General features: G+C 38.6%; 1 protein-coding gene across 2 annotated transcripts in view; it reads right to left on the bottom strand.

The window, feature by feature from the left end:
* The window catches only part of TRIM2 (tripartite motif containing 2), a 60411-nt gene extending 52858 nt beyond the window's left edge, over nucleotides 1-7553 (bottom strand). For both annotated transcript variants that reach the window (XM_053975725.1, XM_053975726.1), the window contains exon 1: nucleotides 7310-7553. The gene's annotated coding sequence lies outside the window, so the exon portion shown is untranslated. The remainder of the gene's footprint in view (nucleotides 1-7309) is intronic.
* Between the last annotated feature and the right edge of the window lie 9000 nt (nucleotides 7554-16553).

The following is a 16553-nucleotide window of genomic DNA, read 5'->3' as shown; positions in this document are numbered from 1 at the left end:
TCTTCAGAGCAGGCTGTTCAAAGAATAAAGGCCACCATTCAGGAGCACAGGTAAAAACCCATCCCAAAAGTTAAATATGGGAAGAAATCTTCCTGCTTTTACAATTAACTGTATTCAAGACTGTGTAGTATGTCAGCTTCTCCTAAGACAAACAAAAATTTTAAACTGTGCCAACAGAGGAAATGAAACTACTCTTTTTTTTTTTTTTTTTTTGCAAATCCACCTTAATATACACAAACATTTTTGTATGCTCTAATCTAGTCTGGCTTTTAACTAAGTTTTATAGGATGGAATAGTAAAATCTAATTAGAATGAGGAAGCTAAAGGATGAGGAGATTCTCTGCCTACACAGAACAGGTAGTGCAATTCTCACAGAACAATCCTCCAATACTTAATGTCGTCTTTTTCTGTGTAATAAAGGGTTACACTTATCTCCACGGAGAGATTTTAAGTCAAGGATTACTTTTGTAAATTATTGAAAAATTATTTGTCTTTCATTCAGAACTGCAGGAATGTATTAGGAATGTATCTCAGAACATGTTTGTATTTTACAATCAGAATTTATTTCCAGCTGTTTTAGATGCAAGACAAAAAGTTATCACTGCTTATTTGATAAATAGAATGAAATCTTCATGGTGCAACACTTAAATTTATCTTTCTTACATTTTCTGAGCTGAGATACACAAAGGCCAGTTGTTCCCAAAACTACTCAGAGCAGACTAAGAATTACATAACAAGAGAAGAATCAGTTCTTTGAAGAGGGTCCAGTAAAACTTAAAAGCCCTTTGGAAAAAAGACCACATATTAACCCATAATGTAGTACTGTGTCAGAGTAACACTCAGGAGAAGAAAACACCATCAGATGCTATGAAATTATCTGTGGCTCTACCTGACATGTTGGCCCTAGTGCAATTCAGCACAGCGTAATTACTTAAATCACAGAATCACAAGGTTGGACGCGACCTTCAAGATCATCGAGTCCAACCCCTTCCCTAACACCTCAACTAAATCGTGGCACTGAGCACCACATCCAGTCTTTTTTTAAACACATCCAGGGATGGTGACTCCACCACCTCCCCAGGCAGACAATTCCAGTACTTTATTTTGATATCTAGTCCTTTCCAGTTCTAGATATCAAATTAAATCTGCTTTCAAGATAAAAAAAAACAACTAAAAAAACCAACTAAAAAAAACCAACTAAAAAAACCTAGAAACAAAACAAACCAGCACCTGCAGAGGCTTATCTTGTGGGAGTTAATCCCTGAAGGTTTACATTAACACTTCCACCAATAGGGGGATTACAGGAGAGAAAGTTGTAGAAGAGAATTTCATGAATACTGTTTCCTCAGTGGAAAAGGAACAGAAAAAGCAAAACCAAATCAAAAAACTGTGTGATTGCAGAGAAACATGGCAGCTTTTCCTCTTCATGAGTTTATGTATGCTGTAAATGGCTTGTTCCTCAGTCCTGCATTTTCATTCCTGGTGGTCATTTTTTAGGAGGAATTCCTGAGGAATTTTTAAGTAGAGGGATTTACAGTATTTGCAACTTACAGCTGTTCACAGAAGAACCAGGGGGTCCCAAAGACATCATTGAAACTGCTAACACCTGCTCTTTTGGAAGTCCCATTTCTCACAAAATATGCAAGCTCTCTAATAATACAGATCATGGGCCAGATATGGCTGGGGCTAAATATGGGACACTTACTGTCTCTCCAAGAACCACTAGAAAGATTAATGCATTCAGAGGCACACAAACCCCATAATGGTTGGGATCTTTTGAACATTTCCAAGTCCAGCACAATCTTTTGAGTGCAATCTGTTGTTGTTCTGTAAGTAATTGTTTCAAGTGTATTTGCTCAAGATTCCATCACTACTTCAGGGGGCTTTGTTCTGCAAAAGGTGCAGGAACATTTTGCACTTTTGTGTTTTCATACTATTCAGAATTATGTAGTTCAAAATAATATGAACACTGTTATTTCCTTGCTAAATCAGCTCCTGAGCACTTCACAAAACTGGTAGATATCACACACCTTCAAGCTCACAAATAACCAGGTTCTGCTGAGCTTTGATGTAGGAGGAGGCAGGAACAGTACAGATCTTCACAGGGACTAAAAAGCTTTTTTAAAGCCATCGGTCCAGGCATGACAAATTTCCAAATTACACATTCACTGAAGGAGTATCCTCAAAACTAGCATTCAAAACCCATTAGAAGAAAAGAAAAGAAAAGAAAAGAAAAGAAAAGAAAAGAAAAGAAAAGAAAAGAAAAGAAAAGAAAAGAAAAGAAAAGAAAAGAAAAGAAAAGAAAAGAAAAGAAAAGAAAAGAAAAGAAAAGAAAAGAAAAGAAAAGAAAAGAAAAGAAAAGAAAAGAAAAGATTGTCACTCTTGGTTTCCAGAACTAGAAGAAAAAAATCAAGAACAGAAGCTCATGGCAGCACAAAACAAATAGCTTTCCATGACAAACGAACAGAAAGTCACCCATAAATAAACTGATCATACACATGTTTAGGCAGACTAATAACACTTAGACAAATAAATCCATACTGGATTAGGAGCAAGCAAATTGCTGAACAGTAATCTCAATCATTTAAAATCTGATCAAACGTAATTGTATCTACTTCAATCCTTATGTCTCTTTCACAAAGAGTTCCACCTTGGCATAAGGACTGAAAATCACCATCCATGTAATTAACTACTCCTACAATGCATCCAAAACTGATAATATTCAGATGGTTCTAAAGTGAGACAGAATGAATAATAATTTTACACATGAGCAAAAGTACTGACCATAAAAAGCAGAGTTGTTTGGAGTTCTTCCAGGGGAATATTAAGTATGTACATGATTACAGTAAATTTTTAAGTAATTTCTCTTCTCCTAGTGGCAGGGCGTATTCTTAAGTTATTACCACCTAGAATTAATATTCAACAATAAATCAACACAACCATTTCAGCATGAGTTTCTTTTGATGCTTGTGTTAGCAGGGTCACCATGTAATGTAAGAAGTGCCGGAATACAAGCTGCTAACATTTTTCACATGTCTATGATTAGTCTGTTCTTAATTTAGCTGTGCCTTTTAACCCTACTGCAACTAGACAGTGGCCAGATGGATAGAGCCAGCCAACATCTACCTGCTACGTCTTCCTCAAGTACGTTCAGTACCTCAAGAACTATATTTCATTTGCATTTACAATTTCAATTCTTCCTTTTGAATGGGATTTGCCTCTGAGTTTTTGCCCTAAAGTCCAGTTAGCAAGTAGGAAGGCTACCTGGTTGCCAGCAGACCTCTCAGCTGACTAGATCCTTGGCTGTCCCCACACAGAACATTAGTGACATGTTACATCATTTGTTTCACTGTATGGTATTCCAGTTATAAACTGTTATTTCTGATCAAGCTACATTACTGACTTCCAGCTAAAATCACCTTTCAAAATAAGTGATGCCCAATCTAAATATAACCAGGCACCCCAATTATTAGAAGGAGTAACATGCAGTATGTCTACAGATTGTGGACAGAAAATGTTTAGACAGTCTTATGGTAGAAAACCAAGGCAAATGCCTTTAATGTTACAATTTATACAATAAATATTTATCTATTTAAACCACAGAAATAAAGCATGGTCTTTATAGAAATAAAACCATTCAGGAGGTTTGATATGAAATGCCATTTTCATTTCTCCAAAGGCCAGCCTGAGCTTTGTTCAGTGGAAGGCATTCTTTATTTCAGTTGATCAAAAACAAAAAGGAAGAAAAAAGATCTAGTGCACAAAACAGAAATTCTTCCAAATTTCATTTAAGTGTTTGCAATCAAGCAGCTTTTTCCTTTACAGACACATTAATACAAACCTTACAACACACCAAGGGACTGCCTGCAATCCATTCATGTCACATAACAAATAGAAGAGCATGTCCAATTCTAACAGAAGGATCATGTCTTGAAAAGTAACTTAACAAAAACGGAGACTGAGAGAGGTGAAGTGCATTTATGTGACTGTTAAGCCCTGTTCTTTTCCCTCCAGTATTTTAAAAACCTCTAAATAGTTGTTATTTCCTTTCCGATATTGATTTCTTTCAACAAATATTGATTTTTGTTTTCAGTCTGTTTTTTAACAGCTCATGACATGCATTTCACATGGTTAGCTCTCCCCACCTTTTTTTTTTTTTTTTCCAGGAAATATTACGGAAAACATAAGAATAACCTGCAGTCTCTGTAAATAGCATATAATTATTGATAATTATAATTTTGGTTGAAGTTGTCAGTCAAGTGTAGCATTTGCAACAGTGGATTGCAATCTGGCAGTTACTGGATTTATCTTCAATAACTGAAAAAGGCAAGTTCCTATATGGTACCCATATATGCAAAATATGGATGGGCAGAATTCCAGGAGAAAATTTTTAGGGCTTTGGAATTAGTAGCATTTTATAATACAGAATACTGCATTGTCTGTAAAACAACTAATTAAATCTAAAATGTTATTCCCTTATATAATACCATTGTGTCAAGGAACAGTCTTTATAAACTGACCTTATTATTTGCAGCAATATATGCTTGCTGCTGTGTATAAAAAAATAGTACTAACTAGCTACACTTGTATCCTCAGACACATTTAATTCTGATGAGACAATATGCTTGCCAGATCAAATCAAATGCTTTTACATGTGGTTCAAGGATTTATCCTAACCTACTATACATTGTGCCTTTGTTTTTATAAAAATAGTTCATGTGTCTAGACACAGTATTACATGTTTCTGCAAAACTCTGTATCTTTAATACTTTATGCAGATGATTAAATTTCAGCTTCAGTATAGTAATGTACAGCACTTTGTTCTCTGGATTAGAATACCCAGCACCTTTCCAGTTAATTTAATTCCTCACTTTTCTTCAAAGGAATCAGGAGCATTGCTGTGTTTACATAAGGTGTCCAAATTCTAGTTTGTTATGAATTAATGAAATTCCATTATCAGGCAAAGACAGGCCCAGCATGCTTTCATGATGGCTTCAAGCACCAATTATCTGGGATTTCCCAGTAAACAACCTGAGCTTCAACCTAAAACCAGAACTGCCAGAGAAAGAACAGTATCATGGGCTGGGGAAATCCCCCAGCAGAATTATCATCTTTGTCCAGGTAAGGTCTAATGTTCCAAACGTTGTGCATGCTGCTGAACTTAGCAGAATTCAGACAGCACCTGCATGTGTCACCAAACCATGGACACTGCTTGTCTCAAATCTAGCCTCAAATGCAAAATTCCATCAAAAATCAATGCCATGAAAAAGATGAACGTTTAAGACACACATACCCCCACCACTCCTCCAAAGCCTTAAATGTATATGTACTTCTAATTTTTATTCTGTGTCTAGAAGGATCACTGTCTCCCTTAACAAATTACATAAAGAAATCAAAAGGTATTTCCCTGAAATATCTTGACTGAAATAATTGTTTGCATGATTTTGATCCTTCCCTCTTCCCAAAAACCCTGTAATCAAATCTAGAATTTGTTCTGTAATAAAACCCAATTAAAGTTTCCTTCTGGCCCTCAAGCAGTGTTAGAGATGCTCCTTGAACCAAAGTTCTGTTTAGCCCTCTCCCTGAAGAAAGATATAATTATTAAAGGTCTATCAAAGCCATTTCTCATGAAAAAGGATAAATCTCAAGAACTGAAATGAACCCTCCATGAAGAAAACACAAACCTGTTCTTTATAACCAAATTGTGGGCACTGCAGGTCCAGATTAGACGTGGGAGTGTTTTCACCACTCAAGTTTGTCAAATGCTTTGCTGAGATGTTTGAGGAAACTTATAGTTTATGGTAAGCAATTCTGGATGAGGGCCAAAGCACAGAAGCCTTACTTCATTTTGTCAGCAGCTAACAGACTGATTCCTCCCCCAAACTCTCTGGAAACAGGGAACAACCTCCTCTTTCTGCTGCCCTTGTTTGTGAGCAGGATGATGCAGTCCCAAGACCAGGTACAGCAGCTTTCCAGTACCTTCTCTCTATAACCATGCTTTAGATACCATCCAGAAAATGATGGGACAAACTTGAAAATAAACAAGTTTATACAGATTTTAACAAAACAAACCTTTTAATATGCTTTTCAAGCCCTATAGTTTATATTCCCAAGTTTATTAAAAATATTCACATTGTCTAGAAGCTCTCATTAGTATTGCTCCTCAATGTAATTTGTTTTCACTCAAGCAGTAATGTGGAATTTGAGGAAAAAAACTTCTGATTATTAGATCATAATAATTGGCCATAGACTATTATCTAGAAAATAAATTCCTTGCCCACAAAAACAAAAAATCCAAAGCTGGAACAGAAAGCAACTTTTCTTATCTATCCTTATCTAAGAAATATTTATTTAGTCATTGCACTTTCACAACAATTTTCTCATTTGTTCCCTTGTAAATGAACATCTATGTCATTGCTTTAGCCTGATAAATGTTTGAGTTCAGGATTATTTTCTTGGTCTATTTCTTGCTTTATTCTTAGTATAATACCTGGTATATTTATAATTATAATTATACCCCTTGTTTTTACTTTACTATCAATCTGCCTGACAGTCTGCCTAGACTGCATTTTGAAAATAGCAAAATTAACTAAAAGGAGAGTAATCAACCTACCTCACTAACCTATGGAAAGCTATGAATCAGGTAATGGCTCAAGTTACACTTTACAAAAGCACAACAGAATATAGCAACATTAATGTCAACTTCCAGCTTCAAAAAATGAACCACTGGGAAAAGTAAACTGTCTCCCCTAATTAAACCTTGGCATTGTCCTCTCAGATTTACAGAGTCATTATTTTGCTTTGAATAAACATCACTATTTCTTTCCTAGGCAAAATCCTTGGCTCTGTTTCAATTATTTCTTTTAAATATTAAAGAGCAGGAAACATTTGTTTTCCCTTGTCACATCCTGTCTTCTTTACATAGCATCACACAGTCCCCTTTGAAACGCCTGCTCTTACGGCAAGCCTGACATGCACAGCTCAATCAAAACATTTGCTATTGTCTTTTGCCAGCTACAAACAAATTTCTGCACAAACACTAAAAAGGCTTAAAGGTTTCGACAGCCATCTAAAGCCGAGCTAACACGACTGTCAAAGAAAGGCGGTGTCAAACTGCTCGGCTTCCCCGCTACCACCCTGACTTAAAAAAGAAAAAGAAAGACAAAACAATTCACTCACACAGCAGAGCTCCTGGCAAGAGCTCACTGGCTATAAAGCAGTGGTTTTATAGAGCAGTGACTCTCACAGAATACTCGAAAGCAGAAACAGCACACGAACATTTAGAGATGAGTTTGAAAGGGTAACTTACATTATTTAGAAAGACAGTGGGAAAGGACTGCTGCCGTTTCTTCGTTATTTTACACTGCTCTCGGCAGAGCAGACAACCAAAAAAGTTCACCTAAAGAAATCCCTCCTTTTAATTCTCTCTCTCCCAGTTCATTTACTCTGGAGTCTCTCAGCCTGAAGTGATCCGACAGTCAAAAGTTTATCCCCTTGTATTTCCGAATGATATGGCCGACTTTCCTTGGACACATACCAATGATGCAGTAAAAATAGACAAAAGTGGGGGGGGAGGGAAGAAGCAATCTAGCTTGAGCCTGAATCTTCTTAACTCAATGTTTTCTGTAAAAGCTGCTCTTATGTCAGAAGATCCCATTCCTACCCTAACTTGCAGAGCGCTCAGCCATCCATCTGGTTTTCATATACTGCAAATTACAGGCAAACCAGGGAACGTACACGGTCCGGTTTTAGCAGAACTCCCCAAGCATCGGCCTTACAAGTAACCTGAGGTACAAAGGCTTTGAAAATAAACAGCTGGCCCCCTGCCGGGATGGTCTCCCGTCTGCAGATGCCTGACCGCTCCCCCAGGCAGCGCCCAGCAGCCCGGAGCACCACCCACCACTGAGGAAAGTGGCAGCCGGGTCCCCGCACTCCCCGCTGTGGAAACAAACCGAGCTCGCAGCCCTCCCTCGCTCCCAGCACAAACAGCTTCTCTGGAAAGGGGCACGAAAATCCAGTGCATTATATGAAACTGTCAACAGTTTAGCAAGTAATTTAGAACAACCTGTTTTTTATAAAATAGGGATGTGAATGCTGATCCTCTTACATCCTCTAAATGCTTCCAGGTGGGAAGCAAATCTAATGTGTTGGTAAGTTTTGTTTTGTTGTTTTGGTTGGTTTTTTTTTTCCTACAAAGGCAACTCAGAGCCAGTGGACAGCTGCTAAATAGGGACCTTCTAGGGTGGTTCAAGCCATTCATTACCAGAATGAACATTTTACCAAAAGCAGCAGAAGCAAAGTTTTGATACCCCATGAAAGTCCATGACTCAAAGCCACCAAGTCACTTTCAGCCCCTATTTTCATCTATTTAAAGGTCTAGTGTCCTGATTACATTCAAGTAGCAAAGGCTTAAGGAGTGACCTATATTTTTGGATACTTCATGCCTTTTGTGTCAGGACTGAAGAAGATTCTTTTCCCAATAAAAATCACGAAAAATTATGGTGGATAAAAAAAGTTTTGCCATTGCTTAAAATTAAAGTTGTTATGTGTATGTTCTTTAAAATAACAAGTTTTATTTAGTTGTTAGTTTTAGCAGAGGACTTTTTCAAGCTTTTCTACTGGGAATAATTTACTCTGCTTGAACAATGAGACTCTGAACAAGGCAGCTTTCACTAAAGCATCGGTGAATCAGTACAGTGAGTCATTAACAAAATAAAAACACCATTGTAAACACTCTGACTAAAAGTCCTGAGCCTTGTCACTTGCTCAGTTTTTCATCTTGGCACAATCAGGATTGTGTTGATTGTCTGCTCATTTGTACCTGGATCCAGGACTGACACAACTGGACTGTCAAAGCCAATGCAATTGAATTATTAAAAAAATCCCTAAAACAAACAAGCAAACAACAACAAAAACAATACCAAACCCAAAAAACAAGGCTCTCTAATCAGTAGAAGCAAAGGAATTAATTTTTGGTGTTTATTTTTGCCTGTGCTGTCACAATTCCTTCCAGTAGTTGTATAACCCATTGAATACTTTCAGTCACATCAGGTAGAGATCCCAAAGGTATTATATTCCTACAGCTTTTGTGAAAAAAAGGCAGCTGTCCAGATAAGTGAAATACAATCCAGTTATCCAATGTAAAAGGCTACACATGACCTCAGCTGTATTATTAGGCACCAGGGCACCCCACACAAACAAGAGATCTATGAGAACAGATTCCATGTGCCCTACAGCTCAGCTGCTACCAAAGTTGGATAACTTTGCCTACATTCTAGCATTTTCCCTCTCTTCTGTTCTCCTGTCAAGGTAGTAAGCACCAAAACACACAAAATGCACAGATGTCAGCTGAAGCAAATAATAGCATTTTTTGAAACAGCCAAACAGGGTAAACTCTTTGGTAACAGTTGAGTTATTCTCCCAGTTAGTAATAAACAAGTGGGGTGAACTGACTACCTCATGTTCTTACTGATATTTTCCATGATACCAAAGAACTTGATCCCTGTAGAGCAGACTTACAGGTTTGGGTAGAGAAATTATTTCATGGGCCACAGCAGAATAGTCCTTGTGTGGTTTTCTGGGCATGCAGGTGTCTCCCCACTGTACAAGGACAAGCTGAATTACTGCTATCTTTGGAGTAAGAACACTTTTCTTGGTGAGACATGGTAATAAAGAGAAGAGTAAGTGGAAATAACCACTTTCAGTTTGTGATGCTTTTGCTGACTGTTTTTTCCTCCCAAAGGAGCAAATGTATTAATTCACACTGATCTCTCAGGTGGTCTTCAAGATATCTGTTCTCTCAAAAAAACCAGTCCATTTACATCAAAGGTGATTTTCACAAATAGCAATTCCTGAAGAAAACCTCAAGAAAATTCAAGATTTAAAAACAGATCAATTTTAAATGACCCTTCATTTTCCAAGTTCTGGGGATCAATCTTACTCACTAATTTTATATATATACATATTTGTTTGTTTGGTTGGTTGGTTTTTTTTGTGGTTTTTTTTTGTATTTTTCATTTCCTCTTTTATCTCATCCCTATGAGGTACCAGTATCCTACTGTCCATACATAGCTCCTGCCTCCAGGCAAGTCAGCTGTGTGTCCCCTCACTGCTGCCTGGATCTAAGGCATCGTTTGATGCTCACATTCTCTCTCTTTGTGTATTTGGGGGCAGTCAAGCACCATGTTCCTATTGAGCACAGGGATCTTGATTTTCTGGAGAAATGGAGATGGAAGATATTCATCACTTTAATGGTGAGAAAATTTACTCTAGAAAGCTTCATATCAGAAAGACTGCATCAAAGAACAGATCAGATAGGAAAAACAACTCTCTAGGAGCAATTTGTCTTCTAAGAAAAATGGTAGCTTCCATTTAGGATATTTTCAAATGCCTATACAAAACTACCCTGTTATTTTCCATATTAATTTTTCACCAAGATCAACTATCTTAGCAATATTAGTAGGACAAGAGTGGAGTAGGATGCAGCTTAGATACTGATTATGGTGATTATGTATCTTGATATGTAGATGCGTGAAAGGTTTTTTCAAACACCATTATGTGTTCCTTAAAGCAATGGAAAAGTGTCCCTCCTCAGTCAGTGACAGGTTGTGACGCACAGGAAATGGCAAAATACGTATCTCTCTTGGTCTGAACTCTGCTCCCATCTAGTCTAGTGTGGTTGTATTGGAAGCACTGCCTTTCAAAGGTATAGTTGAAACCAATCTGGTTTTCAAATAATTTTTTTGCAGCTTAAATACTGAGAAAGTGACAAGTGAAAGGTCTTGGTTTGGTCAAGGATACACCTTCCATTTAATTTGAATCTGTGAAATTACCTAAATGATAGAAGCTCAGGATGGTAGATTAACAAGCCTGGGTCTCACCACAGGTATATTTTCACCTTTGGTTTTAACACTAGACCACTTGGTGTAGGACTTTAAATATGTTTATGCAGATTTCTAGTCAGTCACAACTGAAGTTCTCAATGAGTCTTCTGATGCAAACAAGCTGGCAGGCTTTGTACCTACTGAAAAACCACAAGTCTGATAAACTGAGACAAAACTACCCCTGGAAGAGTTCAAGGTGAAGTTTCAGTTCACTTAATGAAATAAAATAACATCAATTTTGGCACTGGCAATAACTAATTTTTAAAAGACAAATTAGCAGTGACATTATGAAACATTTTATCAGCAGCATTTTAAAGCCAGCACATGGAACCACTGCCTTAGGTCTGGGTTCAAATGCTAAACTTGTATTCGATAGGTCTGCCTTCACGTATTTTGTCATAGCACTTCAGCTTGGTGCCCAGTGACTTGAGTTCAGCAAAAGCCCGTCCCCCTCCAGAAAGGCACATAATTGTTAGCTGATCTTCCAAAGAGATATCATGTGATAATCTTTTGCTGCCTGCTCCAACTCTTAAGATGAGAATGGGGCTGTTTCAGTGCTTTTTTTATGATGTATGTATTTTGCTTTATAATGTATCACTTCTCTTCCACAGAAAGAAAAAATGCAGCTCAGACAAAACCACAATGCATCATAACCTTGATGTCATCGTTGGAGAAGCCCCACGGCTGCTGCTGTTTTCACTACTGCCTGCAGTAGCCCCTGGCTGTCCTCAGGAAAAAAAAAAAAAAGAGAATAAGCATAACTAAGCCACTTTTCCCACCAAGTCTCACAGTGACTGCAGGGATCTGGGCTTGCCTGGGGCACATGAGCTCATTCTGAGCACATTGGTGATGGAGACATACACAGCTTTTTCCCTTCTAAGTGAGATGAAATGATGATTCCTTTTTCCCACCCAGAAATCCACAGACCAGGAGTTAATGGCTGGATACTTCATATTCTTTAAGCAACTATGCAATGCATATGCCCCAGTTGTTTTCATCAGAGAAGGTCAAATATTAAAAGAACACAATTTCAAAAGACAAACTGTTTTCAAAGGCCCCTGTTCGCCTCTGAGTGCACCCTCACGATTCTTACCTCACACTGAGGCACTTGCTGAACTCCCAGTGAACAGATACAGTTCATTGCATGACAGAAAACTGCCCTGTGAAAAAATGCATCTATTTTCTGCAACCTGAGAGAGGTGGATTAGCTCATAGGTGTCCACTGAGTGCTGCAGACATCATGGACTGGAGCAGGGGAAGAAAGACAACTGCAACCAAATGCTCAAGCTTCTTATATACCATGTAAGAGCAGGTAAGCCCCACACTCCTCCTGACTGTAGTCCTACTTCAAGGTCTTCAGTCACACTTTTGTGGCAATCGTGTCCCTTAACTATGGGCATACACTCGGTTTGTGCCCGGCTCACGTTTCTACTCTGCACTGCTCTGAATCATAGTTTGCTACTCTGAGAAATTAACCATGAGCCCTGGCTCCTGTAAAATTGTACTATCTCAGTATTACTGGTTTTCACAAACTTCCATTCATTTAAGCTTCCTTTCAAAAGCAAGTATCCTGGAAACACTGATGTAAAACATTTTCATATGTCTGCATTCATGAAAAGTTCTGAACCAAAAGTAATGTGTCCAAATCCCTCTTTTTGTTTGAAAACATCATTCATCCAAGAATCAGAAATGTTACCATGTGACTGGCAACACAAAGAAATGAGCACATGAAGAATCACAGCAAACAGTTCAAAAGCAGCTCTAGGTCTGAAGTTGGTTCACAAGATATTTGTTGAACACTGGACACTTTGTTTGCCAAGAAAAATAGAAAAGACTACATTTTCTAAAAAAAAAAAAAAAAAAAAAAGTACCATGCTTATATATTTCTTGGCTTAGTCTTTCTCTGACCTTGCCTGGAGCTATCCCCCTTTACAGCACACAAAAACTGGTATGTGCCTGGTTTACCCTGGACCTGTCCTACTTTCCTGCCTTCAAGTACAATAAAGAGGAAAAAGAAAGTATGTTGAGACCTTTGCACTGAAGAACCTGAGACTCCAGGGGAAAACAAAGAGCCCCCTGTCTCTCAGACAGCAAACACTGGGCTGTAGTGAGAAGACAGAGACTAGGAAAAGAATACAGCAGGAGCAAAGAGCTCTGGGAAAGCTCTTGAGGATTGAGAGGCAGGGAGAACAAGCATCTTAAATGGCACAGACCAGAGAGCTTCAGGAGGATGGGACATGGGAGGCCAAGGAAAAGAGGTGCCTCTAGGGTAGGAAAAGAGTTGTGGCAGAAATATGAAGAGCCTGTGAACTTTGTGAGCGAGGCAAGGGGCACAGATGACAGGAAGACGCTACATGTCCTCCCTACACAGGCATGAGCTGGAGACTTGCACTAAGGATGAGGGGCCTGAGGCTGGAAGATAGTACAAGCCAGAGTGAAAGGCTGACAGGCTTGAAGCTGAGTAGAGCTTTGGGGCAGGTATGAACAAGACTTTCTCTACTGAAACTATCCTTATCTACATACCTGTATGCATATAAAAGATGCTGTCCCTGCTCCATCCACATGAACACCTCTTCCCACTCTTGCATCCTCTCTTTTGCAGCCAGAGCCACATCAGCCCTGGCTCACATTTTTCCATCTATGTATTGGAATGTGACAGTGTAAGATTTTCCACAGCCAGTATGAGCCAAGGAAATATTTTGATGTAGCTCTGGATCCCAAAGTGTGTATGAGTGTTAAGCATAGATTTCAAAGTGATAGAGAAGAGTGGGTATCAGGAGAAAATTACAAGGAAAATAGAGAGAAGGAGACATTTCTTCAGACAGATGGTCTCAAGAAGGCAATGTCTGAAAAGTGCTGAAAGTTCAGTCATTGCAATGCTGGAGTTAACATTAACCTCATCAAATACTTATCAAATTGCTCTTACACATTTGAAAACTAATTGAAAAGAAGGCCAAAGGTATCATGCCAAAGTTACACATCCCAGTCAGAAGCAGAAATTAAACCACATATATGGGAAAAGACTGTAATTCTCACAGTCCCATTTCAGTCCTTAAGTAATCAGCCTCTCTATCACCTTCAGCAAGAGTTTTGCCAGAATAAGACCTGCAGAATTCCATGCCAGGATGTTAGTATAAAAAATGTTAACTTTTGACAGAACATTAAGGGATTACATTAGGGAGCATTAGGTAAAGTGTCAATTGAAGATACTGCATAAGAAGAAAGATGTCAAGAAGAAAACAAGCCAAGGTATGATTTCATTTTGTGAAAGAAACTGCAGTGCACTCCTTGAATTTTAATGGATACAATGCTTCTCAGTTTCACATGCTGTGAATGAGTAGTGATAAGAGGAAAAGGCTGATGACAGCCATGATAATTTCTTTAGACAGCAGCAACGAAGAACACAGCAAGCTACCCTCTTAATTAGGGACATTCTGCTACAAGCTAAAATTGCTGCTTTATTAGACCTTTGGGCAACTACACAGGCAAAAAGAAGGAAACTGAAATATTTTAAAGCTTCTTCATGGTAGAAGAAACCATAGCATCTATAATATTTCCTGCCTACTTGGGCACAATCTGGGATACAATTTGCTTTCTGGGCCAGAGAGAGGTGAGCTAGAGAGAGAAATGAGCCATCTGGAGGCTACAATTAATATACCAGTCCTCCATGTACCCTAAAAGAAGGTAGTTTGCACAACTATGCCTTTTACACACTATTAAAGCAATGCAGAGAGCCTGTTCTGTAAGGCAGTAATTCCAGTAAGAAGAAAGTTTAGGGCTTGCCAATGGAGTCCAAGGAAACATCTTCCCAGCATGAGAGCAGAGCATAGCCAGTGCAAGTGCTGGAATGCCACTGAAGGTTGTTTCTTTCAGCATTGCTGGATAGCACAGAGGTCAGATATGTCAGACAGGAGGGAGATGAGGCAAAGGAACCAGTGTAAACTGGTAGACACTGATGATTTAAAGACAGCACAGACCTGAAGACAACTTACCCACTGCCGTTCACTCTCTGTCACAGGCAAAGAAGGTATGAAATAATCCCTTTTTTCTGTCTTGACCCAAGTTTTCTATTATATTTCAGGCAGGCCACCCTATAGAAGGAGACCTGTGGCAAATACCTGGTTGACAGACTTCCTCTAGTCTCCTGGGGTGAATTTTGCACATATAACCTGCCTAGCAATCGTTTTCTTTCCTAAGAGCAGTACTTTTTTTGTGGCAAGCAGATTTCTCTCTCTCTCAGGATTTTTCATAAAAGTACACAGAGAGAAATGAAAGAGAAAATAATTTCTATTTCTGCTCCTTGTTTTTCTCTTGTGGAATGTGTTTGGAGAATTGTTTACCTGGAGTGAGCGCTTGGTTGGATCATGGTGGATTGTTTGGGCCTGATGGCCAATCGGATCCACCTGTGTCTGGACTCTGGAGAACAGGGTAATGAGTTGGTAGTTAGATATGATAGTTAGAGAAAGTAGCATGTAGTTTTTAGTATCCTCTTTTATATAGTGTATTCATGTATTATAGCATAATTATAATAAAGAAATCATTCAGCCTTCTGAACTAAGTCAGACATCATCATTCTTCCCATTCGCTGACATCTACAACACCTTTTCCAAGTAACATCACCAAAATAAAATGCACACATTAGAGGAAGATCCTCTGCTCTTAATGTATGAGTGAGACCTGGGTACTACAGCCCTGCTGCTTTTTTAATAGAAAAGGCTGCATGCTTAGCATTTTTCATTTTTTCAGAACCAACCAGTACGTTCCACTTTAGTGGCAACAACATCCCTTACCTAGCATCTAATACCTAGGAAAGGGATTTGGAAAAAAAAAAAAAAAAAAAAGACACAGTGAAAGATTTTTAAAAATTTCATAGGCATGGGTGAAAACTGAGGATATCAGTTACAGGGTTCAGATTTAAGAGAGGGGACAACTTACCCAAGGAGACTGAGGAGGCAAATTTCAGCCTTTATCCCTAGGGAGACCTGACTTCTGATAGTGAGTGATTTTACAAGGAAATCTATCCAAACCTAAGAGAAGGCTGCCATTGCTTCTTTCAGACCTTCAGACATTTTTCAGTTACCTGACAGTTCAGTTTCCTGGTCAGACTCAGAGAGCTGATGGAAGGGAGATACATACAATATTTCACTCATAGGCTGTCCTTTATCATAACCTTAATTGATGTGTGTCAAGCATATAGGACATACCAGCAGAGCACCTGCTAAAAATAAACCCTGAGGCAAAAAGTACCCTTAAAGCCTTCTGCTTTCACTAAAGATTCAAATGCCCAGTGTCATGAATTAGAGCTCCAATAACTCAAAATCCTTAGTCATTTAGAGAGTTGTTCCTTCCCAAGATATTCATCCATTTTCGGAGCCAGTCTGACATTCCCAAGGGCAGTGTAGGGGAAATACAGTGAATCTAATAATCTGGTTACCATGAGTATATTTGGAAAATACTGGTAAGAAGTCAGGGTTTCAGTCAACCCCAAATGAATCCCTTTCTTCAAGTTCTGAACAACTGAACAATAGCTACATTACAAGTGTGCCTGCAGACCAAATACTCAGCCACAGGAAATTGCTGGCAAATGCACCTACAGAACCAGAGGAAGAAAATGAGCCACAGTAAGCAGTTCTATTTCCAGCTTCCTTGCAGATTTTATCTCCTTTTGTA

The sequence above is a fragment of the Vidua macroura genome, chromosome 4 (assembly GCF_024509145.1).
Source record: "Vidua macroura isolate BioBank_ID:100142 chromosome 4, ASM2450914v1, whole genome shotgun sequence".
In the NCBI taxonomy this organism is placed as follows: domain Eukaryota; kingdom Metazoa; phylum Chordata; class Aves; order Passeriformes; family Viduidae; genus Vidua; species Vidua macroura.
Note: the sequence above shows the minus strand (reverse complement) of the source record. Positions and strands in the feature narration are given on the sequence as shown.